Genomic DNA, 23,499 nt, shown 5'->3' with positions numbered 1-23,499 from the left:
TTTCCACTTTTAAACTGTGGATTGAAGTCAGTCACCTGCTGGGCAATTGGTAGCCTCCTGTTGGACGTGTAGCCAAACACAAAATGAGAATAGTTGTTGGGGGTTTTTTTTGGGTTTTTTTGAAGGGCGAGTTTCCAAAGATTCACTTTGCATCTAGACATACTGCACCAGTCTGGAAAGCTGATATAAGAGTTACTTTAACTTAAAGCAACTTAACAAAATGACCTAGTGAAATGAGCTTAAAGTTTCATATATACAGGTGTTTCCTCAGGCATTAAAACTTCCTCTCTTTAGAGGCCAGCATATCCCCTAATGATGTCTTCAGCAAGACATTTAAAGGGCACCTTGCAGAAATAAATGTTTGTACCAATTGAGTTTGGTATAGTCACTTGTTTTTGCTTCCTAAATAGAGCACAACTTTGTTAATGCAAGTATCCTGTTATTGTTCAGCACAAACTGTCATTGTGGGACTATGTCAGTTCTGTTCTGCTTCCATTTATAGTTGAGACAAATTACTGTTAAACAAACATTTTTCCATAGGTCCTTTAGTTGCTCCCATAAGGCAGATTAGAGCTTACTCTAAATTGGAGCGCCTAGCTGTCCCCTTCTGTTGTTCCATTTAGTGGATGAAGAACTGCTTCAGCAAAAGGACTAACTCTGGGGAAATTGTATACAGTAAGAATAATGTTGTTTTGTTCTCATTGTGTTTCACTGATGCTGCATATCCTTAATAAATAAAATTACCACTTTTAAGTTTCTTGGTGATCGGATTTTTCACATAAAAACAAACTCTGTGAGCCACATCTAGTAATCAAGTTTTATCCTAAAATGCTTAATATGTCAGACTGTTCCAGCTGTAGTGTTTAGTGCATTGTGTATGACTTTTGGTGAGACAAATTTACCTTGCACATATTTTCAAGAAATGTGTTTTAGGGAGTGCAAAGTGGTCTTGCATCTTGGGGATCTTCTGAACAGTGGAGTTTCAGGTGGGACCGAGGGTTTTAGTTGAGGCATGGGGCTGCTTGCTAGTGTTTTGGATATGATGGCACCACGGCACTAGTGCTGCTGTGCCTTGTTTTTATTTTTAAGTATTTATACAAAATAACCTTGTTAACTGCTCTTAGACAAATAAGAGTCTTTCATAGCACCATAACAGTTGCATTCCAGAGGAAAAGAGTATTGGTGTTGCCGTGCCTAAATGCGTCATTCATCTGTTTCCTTTGCTAAAAGTACATGGTGCTCAGAATTTACTGTATACTTCTGTGAAACTGGACAAGGGAGGGATGTTTTGGCAGATATGCTGCAGTACTGCCATTCAGAACTCAATCTCAAGAAGAAACATTTATCCTTTTTTTTAGGAAATAGAAGGCTTTTATTTTGTGTAAATTAGATAGTTGAGGAGTGCTTTAGGGTTTTTATGACCTGCAAATTTGGGCCATATGCCAAGTCCTGTGTTGCAGCTCTTCCTTGTATCAAGATCTAATAGGACTTTCCCAGTAAATGTTTTATTGAGTATTAATTAACATCTGTACAGGAACTGTGTATAGTAAGTGACAATGCTGACAGAGAGTAGTTGTTGCAACATACTGTTTGGCTTTCCTCCTTCACATCAAAGTGCATTAAGTAGGGAACTTCCAGGTGTCCCTCAGACTTCTGATAGTGGAAGAACATTTGGATGGGAATAAATAGTGATTGTGGTGACATCATTCTACTGGCAAAGATGAAGCCTGATAACAAACATTTTCTTCCGGTCGGCCATAGGGATCTATCTTACTCTGAGTGTGCCTTTCATGTTTCCATGATAAGCAATCTAATACATTGATCAATGCAAAGAAATGTGTCTGGAAGGTAGAGTGTGTTCAAGGTTACTTTATTTTTAGATTGTGTACTGGAAAACTAACCTTAATCAAAGTGTTCTCCACTGTGTGTCCTAATGAAGGTGCTCTGATTTTGTGTTCTACTATACTATTATGTCAAATATAAACAGAATAAAGCGTTTTAAATTCCTTTTCTTTTCCTGAATTGAAGACCTTGCTTCAATTTACTGAGACAAGCACCTACTTTTTCCACTTTCATTTTACCTCTGAAGCTGTATCTGATACTTACTTTTTGTTTGACTTTGCTTTTTTCAAAAGAAGTTAAGCTTTCCCTTATATGATACTGCTAAAAACATCTTGGGAGACCAGGAGCCCTTTTACTCAGGGTCAGAGATAGAGGTATCAAACTTCTATCTCCTTTTTAAGTGAAGGGAATGATAGTGCTTATAGTCTGTGAAGCCAGGCTGTTGCTTTACTGAAGTGTAAGATTTTACAGTCAGTGTAAATTTTATCTGTGGGACAGCATAGAGGGGAAACCTAAAAAGCTGTTGTGCATGCTGCTCTTCATTTCACACCACCATGGCTTTAAGCCATTTGCTTTTTGATTGAGAGGTTTTAGTACCCAATGACCAAAAGTATTTTCCTCCTAAAGTTCCTATGTGACTAGTTTGGGTTTTTTTTTTAATCTCCTCTCTTTCTTCACCTTCCTGTTCCTATTTACTATTGCACTTTCTTCCCTTTCTGTGCCAGTATGCTTTGTTTGGACTTTGTGGTGGTTGTGCATAGCTGAAGAAAAGTAGACTTCGCCTTCTGTGACCTGACACCAGGCAGAAATTCAGCCAGGGCAAGAATAGAAGAGAGCTTGTAAACTCAGCACAGGAGTCCTGAGTCTTTCCATTATTAACAATTAAAGATGATTCCAAGATAAATTAGGTAATGGATTAACTAACTCATGAAAAGAGAACAAGGATAAACAAAGAGAAATATCCTGCTTTGCAAGAATTTAGATTATTAGGATTACATGCTGCCTGCCTGTCTGGGAAAGGAAGAACAAACTTCCCTGTTTTCAGTGTTTAATTTAGTTAGTAGATAAGGTATATGATGTGCCAGATTAATTCAACAGCAGAAGATAAGTTTAAGCTTTGCAGGAGGTGTTTTTACTAGGGAATGGGTTAAGAAATAGAAGCATCCTGTTTAGTCCTGCCCAGCAATGCTACAGCTTTTTCTTTAAAACAGTAAGCAGTGAAAACGGTTTCTTCTACCTCCTACACCCTGTCCCAATCAGCATAATATCTTGGCTGGATCTAGACCAAGAGCTGTTGATTGAGTAAAACACAAAGCCAGTGACATGGTTTTGTTTTCATTGTTCCTTTTTTCTGTTTTGTTTCTGAGGTGTGAAATATTGCTGGGGGTTTTTTAGGGCTCTACAGTCATATCCTTTTTCTTATCTCAAATGTCATACAATATTACCTTTCTGTTTCAAGAGTTACAAATAATTTGGAAGTAGCAGTTGCAATCTAAATTGTTTCACAAGCTGTGGGGATCTTTGCACTGTATGCTTTTTAAAGCCACTTTATGGAAAATTACATATGCACAATTAATGTAAAAGCCACAATATGCTGCATTTGTGGGATAGATTCTCTTAAACTACCTGTAAGTTTGCTTTTGTTTCTCTCTGGTGAGTAAAAATAATAAAAAAATATTGGCAATAAAGTATATTTGATATGGTTGGTATTTCTTATGAAATGGTGAAAATGCACCTCTAAATAGGCAGACAAATAGTTTTATTGTACTAAAAATCATTCAGTGAGAGAATAAATTAGAATCCCAAAAGGAAGGAGCTTCCAATTGGCAGTGCAGTGAACAGAAATTCAACACTTCAGGGGAAGCCTTGGGTAGCTTGATGCTTTTATCTGTAAAAACGCAGTGTGGATAGTGAAACTCTCTGTAAAATACAGTCCTTTTGAAGTTAGAATTATTCACTATTCACCTTCAAAGTTCATCCCTGAAACAGGATGCTTTGTACAGTGTTACTGTAGATTAGTACCTGGATATGGGTGATTTTGGAGAATTAGGTGATGAAGTTTTGTTTTGGTGATCTGGTTTTCCTTTAAAAAAATGAGGTTTATTAAATTTAACTTCATTATCACAAGTGTCAGGTCATAAAAACAGTTGACTGGAGTATGGCTTTGAGTTTGTGTTGTTGAAGTCAGTACCTACTTGGAGTAACTTTAACTTACCTAATTCTGCAGAACGGTGAAGAATTTTGGTAGGTGAAGAATGGCTCAGGTTTTCATTATGTATAGAATGCAAGAATTCTGTCTCTTGTAGAGACAGGGAAAATAGCTTTAGGATGCTGGTTGTTTAATTGTTTCTCAGAAACCATGAGTGTACTAGAAATACTAGAAAGGGCAAGGTATGCCTTCTGCAGCAATTACATGACTGGTTTGGCCAGGCTTTGAAATGTGAAGGATTGCAGATGTAAACGAAAAGTGAAACAGATCCTGCCACTGTATGCAATTAATTGTAATTTTAAGGTTTCAGGTAAAAGTCTCAAATGTTAAGAAAGGCCAGAATTGAAGTTGAAGAAGCAACCATAGCTGGATTGTCATTTGTGCCTACCTTTATTAAATTACTGTTCTTCATTATACAGTTGTGGTTTTTTGTTTTTTTTTTTCCCCCTGCAGAAGCATTATTCAGAATACAGTTGCAGTCTCTACTGGGGCATCCATCTACTTTGGGCAGAAATAAACCTAGTCTCTAGGCCAGTTATTTCCATTGAATAAGAGATATAATGCAAATAGAGCAAAAAAAGATTTTTATCTTGTCTGTAATAGACATCCGAATCTTGGTGGTATTTGGTGGGGGTAGGGATGTATGTACACTATTGATACTGCAGGTGTCTTTGAACATATTTACTGTGTAACATGCCCAAGAACTTAGTTTCATTTAGGCTATCTGAGGTCAGGCATCTGAGGTGGTAAATAAATTAATTCTTAATCACGTTCTAATATTGTATCTGTTAACAGGGATAATAACCATGCTACTTCAGTGGAATGAGTATGGTTTTGACTATTTCAGCAATATGAATGTAACATATTGGTGCTCTGCAATGACTTAGGGGGAATCAATTTCTGCTTTCAATGTAGCATTATGCAGTAGTTATTTATTTGTTTATTTATTTATTTGTTTATTTTTATGGGGGGCACAATGAGTGAGAATAAACAAAATCCTGACCAGTGACCTGATAAGCCTGTACCAGGGAAAGATATTACTGGGGGGAAGGGATAAAAGCCATGCAGTTAAACTGTCATAAGGTATTTCAGCAATCATTTCCAAATGCAACTTCATCAAGTAAAGAGAATTATTTCTCATGTAGTTTGTGTGTTGTTTTCTATCCATTAAAAATAATAATTGAAGTCATATCAGGAGGTTTGGAAGCTACTCACGAGGCAGACTGCTGCTGTTTGAGCTAGTAGTATTTAATAATACTGTGTCATGCTTTATAGGGATAAAACACTCAACACAAGCACAGTATGATCCATGTGCTTGTGTAGAGTGTTTTATGGCTGTCTTTGGACAGTAGAGGATGGGCAGTAGAGGAAGGCTTGCTTTGAAAGTAGAAGCTGCTTTTGCTGCTTTCTTTTTGTCACCTGCAATGTAACTTTTACTTTCTGCATCATTAACGGTGACTTATGCAAATCCTGTTCATATTTAGCCAGTTAAGATTTTTGTTAGGCTGATACCTTAGCTGATCTAAAATCATGTCCTTTTCAATACCTGATCTGATGTCTTTACTTTTTTTCTCCTGTGATTTGGAGATGCTTTCCCTCTCTGTTTCTTGTTCAACTACTCTGTAGAATCTTTCTTGCCTTTGTTAGCTTGTTTTCCTCTAGTGTTTGTGATCAGCCAGTCCATTCTGTCTCGCATATATAATCTCTTTTTACTTGTGCTAAAGTTCACAGATTACTTCCCCAAACATCTACTGTTGGTTTCCTCACTCTGCAGTCCCCTTTCTTTTCCTACATTTTTATCTTTAGCATGCTCTGATGGAGTTGCTGTTCAACCATCCAGTTTCAGTGCAGGTTTCTGCCTTTCTGGCAGCCACCACTTTGACTATTGTTAAAATTGCAACATGGTTTAGGCTGCTTTCCCACACTCCACGTTTGGTTGAAGTTTCTTCTACATTGCCACTTACTAATTGGATGTTGGAAAGGATAACTCAGCTTCCTACCTTTATTTTCTGGTACTTTGATCAAGGCATATTGTTCACCTGGAAGTGAAAGGAAGATTCTATTCAGTTCCAGGCTGGATCAAGTTTAGTAGAGATATTAGCAGTTAAAATACATGCTCTTTGCTGAAGACTGGGTATCTTTTTCTCATATTCCCAAAAACTTGCAAGCATGGATATATTCACATTGCTGGAAGGGTGATAAAATGTGCATCCAAGTTATACGGGCCGGAATTCAAATTCCAGCTTCAATGTGTGCTAGTGTTGAACATTTCCAGAGAAAACTGCAAGTTTTTGATTTATTTTCTCTTCTAGAATAATTTTCTCCATTAGTTTGTTGTGGTTTTTTGAGCTGTGGTGTTTTTTATTGTTATTATCTTAAGTACTTTGGTTGAAATAAGAGTTCTAAAGAAGATATTCTAGTGTATAACTTTCAGCCCAGTTTGCTTGAGAACATTCTAAGCAGGTTGGAAAATAGGATGTTAGAGTGGGAGGTGTCAGGCAGTCATAATAATAACTAGCCTTTCTTTAACAAGAAAATACTGTCTTTTGAAGTAAATTACTTGCTAAACTCTAAAAATGAAGTGAGTCACAGTGCGTTTAACTTACTACTTTATTTTCTGTTTTCAATAGCATGGTTATATTTTTCCAATTGGACTTAATCTGACTGTGTGCTTGCATTCTCCTCCCCCATAACATCTGCTGTTTAACCATGGGGTGCTGTATCCATCCTTGCTTTACAAGGCTGTTGCTGCTTTTTGTAGGACTGCTGTACTGCTTTGTGTGCTGCTGCACCTCTGGAATGAGTTCTGGTAAATGATTGCCTTCTGGGAGTTGGTGTATAAGCTAGTTTGGAAACTTGGCTGCTAGCAGAAGGACATTTTTAATTTAGCAAATAGCCACAGTGATTTAATATGTTAATATTTGTTACCACCTTCTATTTATTAATGACTTTCTCTTGGAATTTCCTAACCTACAGCCATTAATATAATGCAGTGAGTGTCCCTGCTCCTATTCAGATCCAAAGATTTAGCTTAAACCTGTTACAGGCAACAGTTTAAACCAAGTGCCTGACCTTGCTCTGAAGAGTGAAGGGTGGTCCTGTTCTGAATTTGTGCTTCAGGGTGGGTTAACCTGCAACAAGAGATAGCATGGGCCACTGCTTGTACTAATTTAACCCTCTGAAGCTGATTCAGTGGGGACTGCTTCTGTAGCATCTGAAAATGTGTAGTGAAGCTTACTGAGCATAAAGTTCCTCTGTACCAGAGCCTCTTGCTCTGTACATTGGAAAGTTGTATTCTCTTTTGTATTTTAATCTTTTTAAATGCATCTATATCTACCTATCTATCTGTCTACATTCATGTCCATCTGCTGTGTCTCTGTCCACACTGAGTTGCTTTGTGCATTGTGGAAGAAATTATGTTAAAATACAAAAAACCTGCAAGCTGCCTAATTGCACACTAATAGAATTTTGTAAATGTATTTTTTCCTTCTGAAATACATTTCTTAAAGCTATATTTAGCTTAATTAGTCTTAAACAAGTCCAGATGTTACTGTAACTTCAGTGATAACGGATTTATAAAACAAGAAGTATGTTTGAACTGAAACTGAGGGCACATTGAAAACAAGTGATGTAGTATCATGGAATTATGCAACCTAGCTTAAAGGGGGATTTTGTGTTGTTAGTTTGTTTGAACTATCATGTCCCTAGGTATTTTACTACATTATTTTGATGATGCTGAGGATTTTCTTCGTATATTTACAGCTTGAAGTGACATTAGTGTTTTCTTGTCACTGTGATCATTTTATTTTATGCTTAGGGCCACAGAGCATGCATGGCTTGCTAGTACTGTGAAATAATACCCTGTGGTTGCATTCTTTTAATAAAGTAGCAAGATAAATATTAAATTCTATGTTCTAGCAGGTAACATAAGGAAATGCTTGAAAGATCTCCTCGGCTGACAAAGTTTGTTTTTCAGAAGTTTAAATAGGTTTTCAATGAAATTATACACCTGCTTCCTCTAATGTATTTGTGTAACATTTTTCTTTGGAACTGCAGGAGGAAATAAATGGTTTCAAGTAAACAGTGAAGCTCCTGACTTCAAAGTACTTCTTTCAAAAATGAAACAACTTTCCTTTGTTAATAAATAAAAACCAAACATACCTTCGCATTTAATATCTTTTATTTTGAAGGGATTTTCATCTTGAGTCTTTCATATCAAAAGAACTGTTACTGTCTGACACCTCAAATTAGATTAAATTAGGGACATGGTTTAGTGGTGGACTTAGTAGTGTTAGGTTAACACTAGGACTCAATGGTTTTGGGTGTTTTTTCCAACATTACTTACTCTGTGAATTTGTGTTGGAAAAGGTTTACTGGACTTATTTTAATTTTTCATATCTTTATTGCAGTGGTGTAAAAAGAAAAGTTTTCCATGGAGATGAGCTCCCTGGTTGAAAGAGGCAATACAGATAATTTTTTTTTTTTTTTTTTAGTGGTACTGCAGGGCAGTGTCTTTACTTCTTCAGTGACTCCCTACATAGAGTATCCCAAAAACAGACTAGATAGCATCTATCTCATGCTTTGCTTAACCAGGACATTACTTAAGGAATATAATTAAAATGGAATAGTTTTTCCTGGCAAAGGTTGCTTAATTAGGATGTCTGCAGATACTTCAAATGCATACAAATATGCAAAATTGTTAGACGCCCTTTTGTTTTCATTTTTCTTACTACAGCTACAGTATTGAATGCTCCTGAAATTGTTGTGTTGAGGTTTCACTGCCAGTTCTTTTCTTCTGCAGATCTGACCTGTGAGGACTGCTTCCCCACGTTCTCCTGGCATGCCGTGTGTTTAATATTCTTGCTGTGTCTGTATAAGTGTGTGGTTAGCATTTTAAAAGATGTGATGTTTTTTGTTTGTTTTGGTCTGTTACCAAAACTTCCTATTAAAATTTTCTCCTTTTATATTGCGCTCTGTAGTGAAGTGCTTTCAGCAATCTCTTGGAAATAATGTAATTTCCAAGATTTTTACTAGTTCAGCTCTATTTCACGGCAGCTTTTTGGTAGCTTTGGAGAAATATTTATCAATATTTCCATGATCACTGAAATATTATTCTTGTTGACAAGCCAGAGCAGGTGTGAACTACATACAAATACAAGGACAATGTTTTATAAACTTTATGTTCTCCCTGGCTCAGTAATGACTTCTTCTTACCTTTATTCAGGACATAATATGAAATATTTGTATCAAAATTGTGAAATTATGTGGCACAAGAAATCTCTGTCACAGCTAGATGAGATTGTACTTTGATTCATTAGAATAAAGCTACTTTAATTCTTTTTTAGAGAAGCTTTTCTTCACAAGCTTATTTATAAGTTAGAATCAGTTACATTGTAATATACTATATTGCTTTCCATCATATATTTGGTATTTTGGGAAAGACTAAAAATAAAATCCAACACATTTGTTGGAAAACTAAGATACTAATGCGTATTTATATGGCCATAACATTTTAACTTCAATGTTATCTGTGTGGTTTAACACTTCTAACTAGCTTGTTCCTCAGCAAAAATTGTAGGCTAACACTCTTTTTTAAAAGGCACACTTTGAGTTATTAGAACATCTGAAATCCAAGGCATCAGGTTAAAAATTCTCCTTCTTGCCAATTGTGATTGCAGATTATTCTGTAGTTAGTTATTATATTTCTGAGGCATTTAAAATAATGAGGAAGAATAAGATTTGCAATAAAAGTAATTATTTTGAATAACTGGATTGGTGTTACAATATTAGATTTCTTAAAAATTTAATTAATTTGATAAAATGTGTGGAATATTACAGATGTTATACATAATGAGAAGGAAATATGGAAATAAGAGGGAATTATTTCACCCTGTTCTGTAGAGGAAAAACAAAGAATGTTTAGTGATATGCTGGATCAGAGTGCTCCTGCTATATTTTTGGGTTTTTTTGGTAGCTGATACAGTGATTGACAGAAGTTCAAATTTCCCCTCCGCTTTTAAAATGAAACCAGTCTGAATCCAAGTTGCTTCCTCAGCCCAGAATGGCTAAGGACATAAATCATATGTTGGCTTGGAGAGACAAGTTCGTTTCTGACCCCTCTGGGTGGTGGTGAAACCTTGGCAGCCTGGGATTAAATCAGTGTCAGCTGAAAGACATCCCGCGTGCTCCAGGGGATTCTGTCCCACCTTTAATAATGCTTCACAAACGAGAAAAAAATGTGCTGGCAATCTGCCATAAAATTTATTATTAAGACAAAACCTGTGCCTGCTCAAGATTCAATTTTGTTAATTTCCTTCCTCTCTAGATTAGTTTTGATTGGGGGACTGGGGGGCAGGGAGAATATTTTGATTGCAAAGTTGAAATTCAAGTGGTTATTGTGGTCTCTAGTTGGGGTTATAACCTGGTTCTGTTGTTCTTTCGTATGTGCAATTAGACAGCTGTCTTAAAATGTCATGTGGCATCCTGAATCAAAATAATCTGCCTATTGACTGCCATTTAAATTTTTTGTAGAAAGTGTTTCTCTTGAATAGCTAGCATCTCTATTTTTTTTAACATGTTATTTATCACTCCTCTTAAATAACAGATGGGATAGACCAGAAGAAATGGTGTTCAAAGATGACAGGATTTTGCATTTGCATGGGAAAGTGATTTCAGAGCTTGTTGGTGTCATTGTATGTTGCTTCTCACAGTTCATTGAAGGAAGTCCTAGTGGAATGTAAATGCATTATCAACACGGTATCTGTAAAATGGAGGCCCAGAGTTGTTGGAAATAAAGCCTCCTGTGTGGCAAAGCTGGAAAGAAAATGAAGGGTTCACTGAAATTTGGCACTGATGCTTGTTTGGCAGCCCTCCCAACTTTCTTATCTTGGCTGGTGTTCCATAAGTCAGTGAACTTGGATATGGATCATGATTCATCAGAAAGACACCTGTGATATGACATAATATAAAGAAAAAGAAGACCCAAAACTGTTTTTGTTTTCTGAACAATCCATAGTTGCTCTACTGTGTTTTAAAACTATGATTTTTAGATCAAAGTTCCTGTCACTTTAAAAAATAATTAATTTTATGTAAGATCAAAAAATTTAATGGTGTTTCTTCTCAAGATTTATTATTTCAACCTGATTAATTTCCTCTTTTTCTGCTAACCACTGACAAAAGGAAAAACAAATATTCTCCAACTGTTTGTTTGTAAATCTAGAAAATACGTAATTCACTGTATTACAGGTGGCTGCGTGTGGCTGTAAATGATGCAGAGATTTATGCAGTACTTCCCTCTGTCAGCCTCTGGTCATGCTCTTGCTTCCCTGGCTAACACTGCTGTTCCAAGGCCTCACATCTTTCTAGGTGGAAATTCAGTTCTGATGTGAGAAAGATGAGGATGAGTTAGAACTTCTGTCCTCATATTATAGTGTGAGAACAAGAATATGTTCAGTTGGATTAGCAGCTAATTAAATACTGATTTTTTGAAGGAGCAGTTTTTTGAGCTGTGTTTCATTGGGCTGTTAGGCTCATTGCCATAGATTTGGGTATTCACAGTGCTGAGAGAGATTTGGTATTTATAAGGATGGCTGTATGGAAGGTACTAGAACATACTGGCTGGGAGATAAATATATTTTTGAATCTGAAACCACTCTGACAAGTTAAAAGGTTGTGTTTAGGGCCTGGGACCAATAGAAAATTTGTTGCACCTGTCATTTGCACAATAGAGTCTTACATAGGCTGCAGACAAGATCCTGAACTCATAAAATTGGGAGCAACTTGTTATATTTTGGTGAACTTGGAGGGTCTCCGGGAATGTTGATTTATTTAAATAACAGCATGTGTTTTCGCATGGCTACTGATATCTTGAAATGTATTAAAATTGTAACATTTTAATGCATTCCTGTATGATTTATATTTGAGTAAAATATAGATTGGCCTCTTCCTATTGAAGGAATGTCTTAGACAAAAGCTACATCCGCTCACTTTCAATCAAGTGCCTGAGTACTTCCAACAGTTTTTTTTTTTAGCATGATGTAGTTCATTCTGTAATTTGCAAATTTATGAATTAGTAGACAGTTGGAAGTTTGCAGATTCTTTTACAAAAGATAATCAAATTAAGTAATTGCTTAAATAGCTTTTTAAAAATAAAATTGAGAATTACAGTACTATATTATTGAAATCCTTTTAGAACTTACATTTCTGAATTAGTTTGAACGGTAATATAGCTGGCTTGGCCTTTTACATATTTATTTCTTGGTTAGGGAAGATTGCTTCGCTTTGGAGAAACAAACCAAGGCCTTCAAGCTTTTAAAATAATTTTGTCATAACCTTTCCTTCTAAAGGTATCAACACTTCTCTGTTACAATTTACAGAGTCAGTGCATTAAGTTCTTTGAAATTGTTTTTGTCTATTTTTTATCAAGTGTTTGTCTTGCCATCTAGATACATATGTCTTTCCTTCAAGGGTGAGAAAGGTGTACCATTGAGTGGCATTAAATACCTCCATTACAGACCATGCATTTTGCCAAGCAAAGGAAAATGTAAAGGGTCTTTCTCCAGTGAGGTCATTCCTGTGGAGGATGTTGTAAAATGAGCAGAGGATAAAAGGGAGAAACAGTTTTTTGTACTGACACAGTCTGTGGATGTTTGAGACAGATGATGGAGTTACATATGAAGGAGCAAAAAACATGCTTTGTTTCTGTTCCAAATGGTGGTGGGATTTTGAAATGTTTTTGAGGACAGCCCATGATGATGAGTGGACTGGTGTGCTACATATATTAGAGTACAACCAAATGAGAACAAGTTGTGGAGTTCCTGTGGCTTAATGCTTAGCAGCTCAGACAGAGGAGGCTGATCATTGCTGCCATCCCAGTCCGGCTGTGAGGCGAGACATGTTCTCCTCTGCCCATTGTCAGCTTTTCTGTGCATTGTCTCTCTGAGAGTTTGGCAAGTCACATTATCTGGCTGCTTCAAACATCTGTCTGTAAAATGAGTGATGTCTCCTTTCTTTTCATGCTTCGTTTTTAGAATTTATACTAGATACGAAAAAAATGCATTTACACATGTGATAAGTGTATGATAGAAGGGAAATATTCTTGGTAGGTATTCATTTGGACTGGGGCTGCTACATCAAGTAAACATCAAAGAATTCCTCTTTTTAGGAGTTTGTTAGAAGCTCCAAGTATTATGTATACAACTGTGTATATAATACTTAGAACCAACAGTATCTTATAAAGTAAGATTAATACTTCACATTATGAAACCAGGCATTCAGGTTGTTGGTTTTATTTAATTCAAAATGTAGTTGGTCTAAAGCAAAAAAAAAGCTTGTTTCTGAGAATCCAGAGGAAAGGTTTCTTAATGTTTAAAAATGTAGTGCAAGTGCTCTGAGACTGTATAATGTCTGTATTTTGGATCAGAGGTTGGAGTGTTTTCTTTTCTTTTTGCTTTTATTTTCTTAGAGAAGCCTTGCTCCATCTTTATTTTATCTCTGTAAAAACTTGCAAAGTTTTAGGAATAGCAAATTTTTAGAATTTAGAATTTTTAGAATTCCTTGCAAAGGAATAGCAAATTTTTAGAAAGTGGTTCTGAGCATTTTCTTGAAAGACTGATTGTTGTGGCACCAAAATTCTGAACATTTCACATAGAGCCACACTTTTTCAACCGTTGTAGCAAGTGGTGAGGTACTTAAATTTCGTATCACAGCTGGTGGACATCGAGTCAATGATGAGAGACCCAAGTGAGAAGGGGGAATGCTTCCTTCTGCTCTTGATTCTGTCAGGATGAGAGGCTTGAGACAAAGTGTGAGCTGTCTACCTTCAGTTCAAAGGATGTATAGGAAAATGTGATGGGTAGAGGCAACAGAAGAGGTAGAAGGAAAAAAGATAAGTGAGGAAGAGTAGGAAGAAAAGGTTGCATGAAGGAACTGAGGGTGATGTAGACTGAAACAGCTGGTTTTAAACCAAATCTCCCTTTTTATGACAGCTGTCCCTATTTCACATTTTTGCTCTCAAACTAGAGCACCTGCCAAAGAAAATTATAAAAGGAAAGAAGAGGCTGTTTACAGGTCCTTAACCCCTGCTAATTATTGACCAACATCTGGGGAGGAGGGATGGAATGTTTAAATGAAGTTTTGCCATGCACAGCCCTCTAGGCCACCACCTGAGTCTGGTGTTGCAGGAGCATGGGTTTATTACACAGGGTTCTTCCTTTGAGATGAGTTCAAAACATGCTGTAGCAGACTGTGGTGTCCTTGAGAGAAGGCATTCTTCCAGGTTTGTTGTGCTCTTTAGAAACCCATTGGCCAGTGTTAATCAAATCTGTCACGGGGATAGAAGTTTCAAAGAGAAACTAATTCTAGTTAATGATAGCTAAGTCTTGTCACTTGGTGTCTGCAAATTCTTAAATTGAAGAAAATTTGTGTAAGAGAACATTCTCATGCCCTGGCAACAGAAAAAATACTACTGGCATTTAAATCATTAGACAACAGCCACATTATTTGGAGTGTGCTGGGATATAAACTTAAGATTGGGAATGCTAGAACAAGGAGTCTGTGGCACCTCACTTGTAGAGTATTTGTAGAGTTGGGCAAAGCCCTTATAGAATAGTTAGGTGTTTTCCTGTATGCCCATCTTCAGACTTTCAGGTGTTGATCAGGTCAGTGTTCAGTCTAAGTTTTGGACATATACAGTCCTATATTGGTGCAAAACAGCCTTAGAACTTTGGCAGCCCACAATATCATAATCTTATTTCAGGTGACAGCATTAGCTTTGGTGTTTGTTTCCCAATTTGCAAATCTGGAAAATAATCTTCCATTGCAGAATTTCTGTAAAGGTTTCACAGGACTGCTTTGAGGATTGATTTGCTAATGATTTTGAAGCCTTTAGTCTGGTAAAAATATCTTAAGGATTTGTGTGGTATTTGTGAATTCGGTGTTGTATAATGTTGTTGTAAAGCAAAAAATATACAACATGTAGATATGGAGCCTCATTTAGTATGGAAATGAGAAAAAGCTGTTGCTGGAATGAGGCCACTCCAGAAAAATCAGTATGTATGTGTGATTCTACAGGAAGTTCAGAAGCTGGACGCAGCTTTTAGGATCTCCCCAAGGCCTGGAAATGACTGCTAGAGCACTAAGTGGCATCCAGCAGAGGTCTTCCAGCTTCTCTTACTACTGCAGCTCACCTACCTGCTGCTGTATTTCTCACTTGGGTGGGAAGCAACTGGCCCCACTTAATTTGTGTCTGCCCGTCCTGGTAGTTGGATCTTTGTTGTGGACAGGGAAAGAGATGTCCTGATGTCCCTGGAAACAGTGACAAGGATCAGATATCACAGCCAGCCATCACAGGTGCTGAAACTGGACCAAAATTTGCATTGCTTCCAGTGCACCAGCTACACTGTCAATTGGCTGTTTGCGGGGATGCTGAATTTAGTTTTTGTTGACACCTTGCTTTCTGGAATCCTTAATTTTTGAGCACTCAAGTGTGCAATATTAAATGTCCTCATAGTTTTTGGTATAGCTTTCTGTGCCTCTGTTACCTGAAAAGTATTTGATAATATTGTATGTCGCAAGCAGATAATTTATTTATTGGGGAAAGGACTTCTTGGGGGGCAGGAGGGTAAGATTTTGTCTTCTATAATCACACACTAGCAATGGTGTGATGACAATTGCTTTCACTTGTTTTTGCCAGGTATGGCATGGCTGTGTAGAATTTTTATGTACTAGAATTAAGTACACTGTAGGAAGCAGTTCTATACGGAAAAGTTGTTTAGCGCAAAGGTTTTGTTGTCCTTGTTGCTAGAAAAAGACTTCCTAGCTCAGGTTTTTTTTTGTGGATCTTGATACTGTAGACAAACATGAAAGGATTAGAAAAAGTGTTTTCAGTAACGTAGAAATACTGAGTTGTCAGAAATACTGAAACATGGACATGATCCAAACTTCTATAATAATTTCGTTCTTTGTTATCAGGCCAAACTTAAGGAAGGAGTAGATGTCACTTACACAATTACTCTACACCAGTAAGTATCTGATAAGGCAATTTCTAGATACTTGTGGGTTTTCTCTTACTGTCCTGAGAACAATTTGTGTCACATCCTCCCCATCTTTCCCTTCTCTCAGTAATTTGAGGTGAGGTCAGATTAGCGAAGAAATACTGCATCTACATGTCAATTGTATGGAATTCTGCTTTCTATGGTAGGTTGACTTTCACTCCACACATTTCATACTTCTTTTCTCTTTCTCATTTTTCTTCTCTTCCATCTCAGCAGAACAGTCTTCTAGGATTGTGGCTTCAGAGACTACTATGTTGCTGACATGTGGAGAGAAAAGAGGGACCAAGACAGGGAAACCTGTGAAGTTGTACTAGTGCTTTGCTCTTCCATTGAAAAGCCGCAAATGCAGCTGAAGGTGCTGTAACTTCTCTAATGGGGAAGTGTGGGCAGATACAAACTACCTCAGTTATATCAAAACTGAAATTTAAACAAAATGGTGTGTTTTACTGTAGCTGTTATCTTCCCGGAAAGGAACAGTCAGCCTGACCAGCAGGTATTTAAAAAGGCTGCCCTCAGCACGCATTTCATTTTAGGTTAAGGCTTGCTAGTATAAGTAAATAACATAAGTCTTGTGAACTATAACAATCCCTTTTCAGACAGTGTTCTGCCATGTGAGTTGACCTGCCAGATTGTTCTTCTAATTTATTTGCATTTATCTTTCATAACCTCTACCTGTGCTGATGTTTGAATCCTTTTAAATGTACCTTGGCCTTTCAGCTTCCTTTTGTTCCATCACACGACTCCCACAGTTGTACCACTGTGGTAACTGCAAGGTGACAACAGATTTGCTCTTCAGAGGAGGGCTCTTTAATAATACTGGCTAAAACTGCAGCAGAGTGGTTCTGTACTTGCACACAACTTGAAGAGAGTGAGGAATCATTTATGTTCTTTCATACAGTATTTGATAGTTTTCTGTCTCTGGAATTATTTGAGGGTTAGTGGTGAACAGTGGGATTGCAAATCAGAAAGGTCAGAAATAAGGACAGAAAGTGAATTGTTACAAATACTTTTGTTCATAATCATAAAAGATCTGAGCATGAAAGAAGTGAATGATGGAACAGCTAAAAGGACTTCAGAATTAATTTCTGAATAACTTTTCTGTTACAGTTTTTTTTAGTGCAATGTTGAGTAATTGTTTAGAAAAGAATAAGCTCGCCTCACTGAAAACAGACAGTATACCAGAAATGTTAAAGAAACTGCATTTTTTTCAGAATAGAATTTATCTACTGTCTTCACTCATAGACTTGAAGCTTCTAAATAACTATTAAATCATTAAAGCTCCTGTTTTATTAACTTTCTTAAGTTAAAATTATCTGATTTAAATGTCTCACTTGTAGACCACTGGAATTCTTCTGACATTTTATGTGCCTTATTTCTCAGGTAAAGACACTGAAAAAGTTATTCCTACAATGGAAACAGATGTGCAGCCAACATTTTTGTAGGGGACTTTCATTCCTCAGTAACAGTGATTGCACTTGTTTTATTCTCTGTTCTGGCGCTGGTACAGTGTATGATTCATTTTTGTCTCATGCTAGCTTTAGCAAGGAAACCACACACACACTGCAATATAACAAGGCTAGAGAAGTACATTTCCAACTGAATATGGAACAATCATCAAGAATATTTATTCGTTCTGTTGAAGTTTCACCCTGCATTTTAAAGCAGACTTGCAGGAAAAAAAAACCAAACTCTTTCACAGATGCGTTTCACATTTACTGTGGGCACTTCTGTGCTGCCTGAAGAATGGAGCTGGTGGTAACACTCTATTCTGAAATCCTAAATACTTTCAGAGTTTGTTTATTCCCGCTGTTTCTTCCTCCCCGCCCACCCTGAGAAAACATACCACATTTTAAAAATTTGTTTCAATGGCCAAAAGAAAGATCTAGGCTCAGACTAGAGCTCAGGAGTTACACCTGCGGAGCAGTCCTTACAGATGAGCGTAAGAAAGCTGTGATATCCAGATTTGATATCCAGATTTTCTAAAGAGCAGCTGGCATCATGTCCAGGTATTTTGTACTGATCTGGTCTTGCTGTAAGATAGCAAATACAAATACAGGTTTGTCCAGATCACAGTGCACTGGGTTGGAACAAGATAGTAAGCTACAGTTAACTCAGTAATGTTTGGTAGTGTCACCAAGTTATCTAGAGACAGATGTGGCCCTTCGTGAATATGAAACTCGAAGCTCTTTGTGTTTGCTTTTTGTTTAAATGTCAACATCTTCTCTGGTTTGTCTGGTGTCTCTGTCAGACGTTCAGTTTTCTCCCCAAGATGATTTTCATTAACAGACTCATGTCAGGAACCGTAGAAGCTAAGTGTCATTATCTTTGAGTGTTCAATGTAGGTTAAAATCCATGTTATGAATCTATTGCAGAATGCTGTCCTCAGTGAAGGTTCTTCTGTTTCACCTGGCACTTGCTGGATATCAGGTAGAAGCTCTGACTGAAGTGAGGAGCCTTTTATTATAAATACATGGGGTAGCTGAGAGTAAGGCATGAAGATGGTTGCAAGGTCATTTTGCTTACAGACTCGAGTGTGAGGATCTGTGACGTGAACCATCACACTTGTGAGTCTGCCTTAGTTTTTTTGTGTAGCTTGCTGAGAGTGAATGTTACATTTCTAAGTGAAGAATCAGAATGTTACTGGTGTTGGATTGGTGCAAAGGTGAGCCCTGGTCACTGTAAAAAAAAACAAACCAAAACAATAGGGGAGACTTCTGAGTTATTTTTAGATATCTTTTTAGTATTATTGTTCATTCCCCAGGCAGCCAGTGTGAGGTATTCTGCCACCACCATGGACCAGTTTCTGCAGGCAGTTTCAGCAGTCCGCAGAGTGTACAAACTGTTAGCTTTGGCTCTGGTTTCTGCTTCTAGAATAATTCAAATGTTCCTTACTTGAGGCATCTGGTTTGGTGTTGGAAGGTGGAGAAGAAGGCAGATGCGCTGCCGTCTGCCCTCGTTGTGCCTGGGTCAGGCAGGGTGGCCGAAGGGACCAGGTGTGCCAGGTGGGGCTGGTGTTCCCTTCTGCCACCCGGGGATGGATGGGGGCTGCCGTGTCCTTCGGCTCTTCTGCCCCTGCTTTGTTCCCCTCCTGGCTCTGCTCGGCAGAGAGAATTTACCTGAAGCCTGCAAAGCGAGCCAGTCACATGGACAGACTGTGCCAGATACAGCTGTAGTCTCGGGCTGAAAAATTGAATTTGCCCTCCCCCTCTTCCTGCACTTTTGCATTCGTGTTCCGATTCAGGAATGCAAGCTCTGAGTTACGCAGCACAATGGAGAATTAATGTAACTATTTCTACAGTGTCTGCTGGCAAGAAAGCTCTGACGGCAGCAAAGTCAGGGTGAGGCTTTGCTGTGCGCACTTTCAGTCGCTCTGCTCTGGGATCGTGGCACGCTGGAATGGAAACAGTGGTTGGGGTGGCACTGGGAGTCGTCCTTGGGGCCTGCTACTCGCTCTGTGTCCTTTCTGGGTAGAAAATGTACTTGATAAACTATGTTTTGTCCCATTTGTTTATTACAGGCATTTCAGAATATTCTGTAAATATTTGTGCCTGACACTATTGGCTGGCAGGATATCGCTTTTAGCTCTTTGAACTGCAATTACAGTAACAGTTCTTTGCTGGTGTTTCAAGTGAAGATATTCTTTAGAGGGAAACTAAATATATTGCTCAAGGATTTCCCTTCCCCCACACCCCCTCCCCCCGTTAACACTAGGTTTAGATAAGCAAAAAGAAAATAAATCAGTAATCACCTACTACAATTTGAAATTCTTAATGGTTAACTTGCAAGTAGAAAGAAAACAAGGACTCAAAGACACTGTGAGTTTATGCCACTAGAGAAACTGGTATTTTAGATTTAAGATGAGCAGAGATTTGACTTTTTTTATTGTTGATGAAATAAATATGTATGACCTGAAAATAAATATGAAAGACTGTGTGTTATTCCGTTTAAGGTACTTGTTTCATCTAAAATTTATCTGGCTGCAGACAGCTCAGGAAAGCTATATTTAAGACCATCAGAGTAGAATGGAGCAGTGGATGCCACTGTGACAGGATTCAGAGTCAAGCTGTAGGGTTGCAGCTGAGGTTAAAAATAAACAAGAAGCTTTTGTGTTTGCAAATTGTTTGCGCTGCTTTTTAAAGGAAGAAATCTCAACATTTGAGGGCTGGATCTCAGGTGCAGGCTAACAGGTACTCATGGTTAGAGGCAGCATCTTCTGCACTAATTCAGTTTACCAAATCTGCTATTTCTGTGGTCTAGGAAGCTTTTTAAATCTGACTTAAGGTGTTGGGTTTTTTTAGAGATCTACTAAAAAGGGTGCAGTTGAAGGCATATTACCAGTGTTACTATTTAAAAACCACAAAGCATGGTTTTACCTCAGAACCTGAAATAAAACAGGTTTGTTTGAAGACTATAATTAGGAAGCGTTTAGCTGTTCTAAATAATGGAGGAAATAAGCACAGTAGCTTTTCTACGAATTGCATTATGCTTGCTTTGTATTTTCTGCCTGTAATTGTTGGAAATAGATAATGTGTCACAGTCTGTTGCATGAAGGGGCCCAACTAATGATGTTTCTATAATTATGTAGAACGAGCTGTTTAAGATGATGCTTTTGAAGGAAAAAAGTAACATTCAACACAGAAAAGGTGAGTTTGAATGTGAGGGGGTGAGTGGAAAGGAAAAGGCTTTGCAATCCCTCAAAAGCATGAGGGCAAGGGAGTTGTATTTCAGAAATACTTACTGTGTTGTGAGTCCTGGCAATGGAGGTGTAATTCTAATTAAAAAGTAACAGAGTAGGTGGAATAATGCAGCTACATCTTGACACATGCTCATTTGTGTCACTAAGCACTAAGAACTGCTGTAATCCTCAGCTGGCAGAGGAGCATCACTGTAGGTCTTCTGCAGGTCTTTTATGACTTTGTATTCTGTTGGCAAATGTGTGAAACATAGCAGGAAAACTCAGAGTATTTACTTTTTAAAATTTGCTGCGATACTTTCTGACCATCCTGAATGTGGCAGCACTGTCAGGGTCTGGTCAGCACTTTGTGACCCAGTGTGTCACCTGATGGCTGATGCAGTGGCGTGCAGGGGATTCACAAACGCCCCTGTGTTGATTCATGCTTGGACACCATTAAGGCAATAAAGCCTAAGAAAGTTTCACAAGATTCGGTCTTTAAAGCCATGAGTGGGTGTGTTTGTGATGACTTTTCTACCCATTTTATGCAGCAGTTGTTTTGCATAGAGAAACTCTGCTTACTCCTCTGTCTGTGTCAGTGAAAAATGTTTGGAAAAACTCATCAACCTGCCTAAATCCTGTGTGTGCTGACAGAGCAATCTTCTGGCATAGTATGATATTGTTGTAGGTGGGATAATTGTGCTGGCAGAATAACTCCTCCTGTTGGCATGTATTGTATTTCCAGCATAAGTACAGCATCAGATGTACTTTAAATGACTGGCATTCAGCTTTTTCTTGCTTTGTGCTTTCAAAGTAGTGTTTACACTATTTACAGTGCTAGTGGAATCTGCCTGTAAATGCTGCCAGATCATTCCCCTTCTCTTGTGCTGAATGGACTCTATCTTTTCAACCTGGTGTTTTTTATTTATTTATCTTCAGCAGGGCTAGAATAATCTTTTCCATTAATTCTTTCTTCCAAAGACACATCAGTAAGATTTAAATTTTCACCTAGTATATTCATAAGCAAAGATCTGTGGCTAGTCCTTTGTCTTTGCCTTCCTTTTCTAATGTTGTCCCTTCATTTTACATTAAGTTCAGCTGTGAGATAAGTTTCATGGTACTTCTGCCATTTCCTGACGCCAATGGTTTTTCTGGAGGCAGTGAGTTTCCTGTCTGGAAGCTACAGGCAGTGTTTCTGGCAGGATGGAGTATTTTTGTTTCCCTGGCTAGACCTTTCCCTGTCTTTGTTTTTGTCTCTTTTTCTCTCAGTTGTTCTTTCTTTCCCCCTTTTTTTTTTGTTAGTTTGTTTAATCTTTGGCTGTATTTGATATTGCAGCAGTTAATTTATAACTATTATTGCAAAAAACTGACTTGGTGATTTGAAATCTATTCATGTAGGATTTTCAGTTAATAGTGCAGGCTGCAGGAGAATTGAATGTGTTTTGCTAGATTTTGACCTAATATCACCTCTTGAGTGAACAGGAGCTGTTGGTTAGGCTGGTGCAACTTTGTACCTGACCTGAGGGCAGTTTAGGAAGTTGTGGCATTAGCCAAAACAGAGTTCAGAAAACTCTCTCAGAGTTTCTGTCTGTATCCCTGACTTGCTGCTGCTAGAATAGACAGGCATAGATTATTCACTCAGTCATCCAAGCTTTTCTGAAAGTTTTATATTGAATTATATTTACCAAAGTTATTCATTCCCTGTAATGAGATATCAGAGAAGACCAATGCAGGACAGTTGTTCAGTTCTCAAGTGCTGAGATACTGGCAAAGTAAGTTACTGTGAGTTGTCACAGTGATTTTCAGAAACTGACCCAAGTTCTTATCCCCATGGCAAGGTCTTGTTAGTCAGCCTAACCTGATGTCTTACCTGGTCAGCCTAACCTGGAAGAATTCAAAACTCTTACTAACTTTTTAGCAATTCTAAATCCCTTTTAATTTGTTTACTTTATAGCATCAAATGTTTAATAATGTAATCATTGATAGCTTCCAAGATTTCTTAGTTGGAGGCAAAGCTATTTCAAGATTGGGGGGAAGAGGGATATTGGTGTTTGTGAATTATTTTTCTATATTTTTTCTTTGTCTTCCTTGCCTCCAAAATAGAGGTTGATTATGCCAGAGATAAAACAGAGCTGGAAGATTCTGCCAGTCAGACAGTCAATAATATCTTCCCTCAGCACAAGACAGAAACTCTGGCTCTTGCTGAATTTAAAAATCATTAGGAGCCAGGAACTGCAATCTGTAACCTCTTATATATCCCTTCAAGCTGCTGTCTCTGGTATGCTGGTCAAATTCTGTCTGTGTGCTCTCTCTGGAGCTCCTGTTCATGGTTCCAGATCCCTCTACTACAATATTTGTCCCATCTCATTTCTTGGTATGCTTTATTTGGTTTGCTTTTGTAGTGGGGCAAACTTGTAAGCCTGCTTGAAAAACAAAAGCTTGTCAGACTTCAGTATGTAGCCATTACTGTTTGACCAGGCAAAATTATAGACCTGAGATTAAATCTGCTTATTCTGGACTTTTGTTGCTATTGGTTATTTTCATTTTGGAACAGTTTTCTGTAGGAATGATCTCAGCATTTAGGAGTGTTGCAATGTTTTCCACTTGCAGGGATGGTGACACTGCAGGAAACAAAAACTGTCTTTTGTTATTTCACTGGTGTATGTCTTTACTCTGATAATTTTGCAATGTATAGTGTAGAATAAAAAGCAACTGCAGAAATG

At 37.7% G+C, this 23,499-nt stretch overlaps 1 protein-coding gene across 5 annotated transcripts in view; it reads left to right on the top strand.

Moving 5' to 3' along the window:
• Positions 1-23,499, top strand: part of RNF19A (ring finger protein 19A, RBR E3 ubiquitin protein ligase) — a 57,594-nt gene that overhangs the window by 4,486 nt on the left and 29,609 nt on the right. Inside the window, exon 1 of one of the 5 annotated variants that reach the window (XM_064393093.1) lies at positions 16,334-16,459. The exons of the other annotated variants lie outside the window; for them this stretch is intronic. The gene's annotated coding sequence lies outside the window, so the exon portion shown is untranslated. Of the gene's footprint in view, positions 1-16,333; positions 16,460-23,499 lie in introns of those variants that run through there. 5 annotated transcript variants of the gene reach the window in all.

The sequence above is a fragment of the Passer domesticus genome, chromosome 1 (assembly GCF_036417665.1).
Source record: "Passer domesticus isolate bPasDom1 chromosome 1, bPasDom1.hap1, whole genome shotgun sequence".
Taxonomy (NCBI): Eukaryota; Metazoa; Chordata; class Aves; order Passeriformes; family Passeridae; genus Passer; species Passer domesticus.
This window is presented reverse-complemented; position numbering and strand designations above follow the sequence as displayed.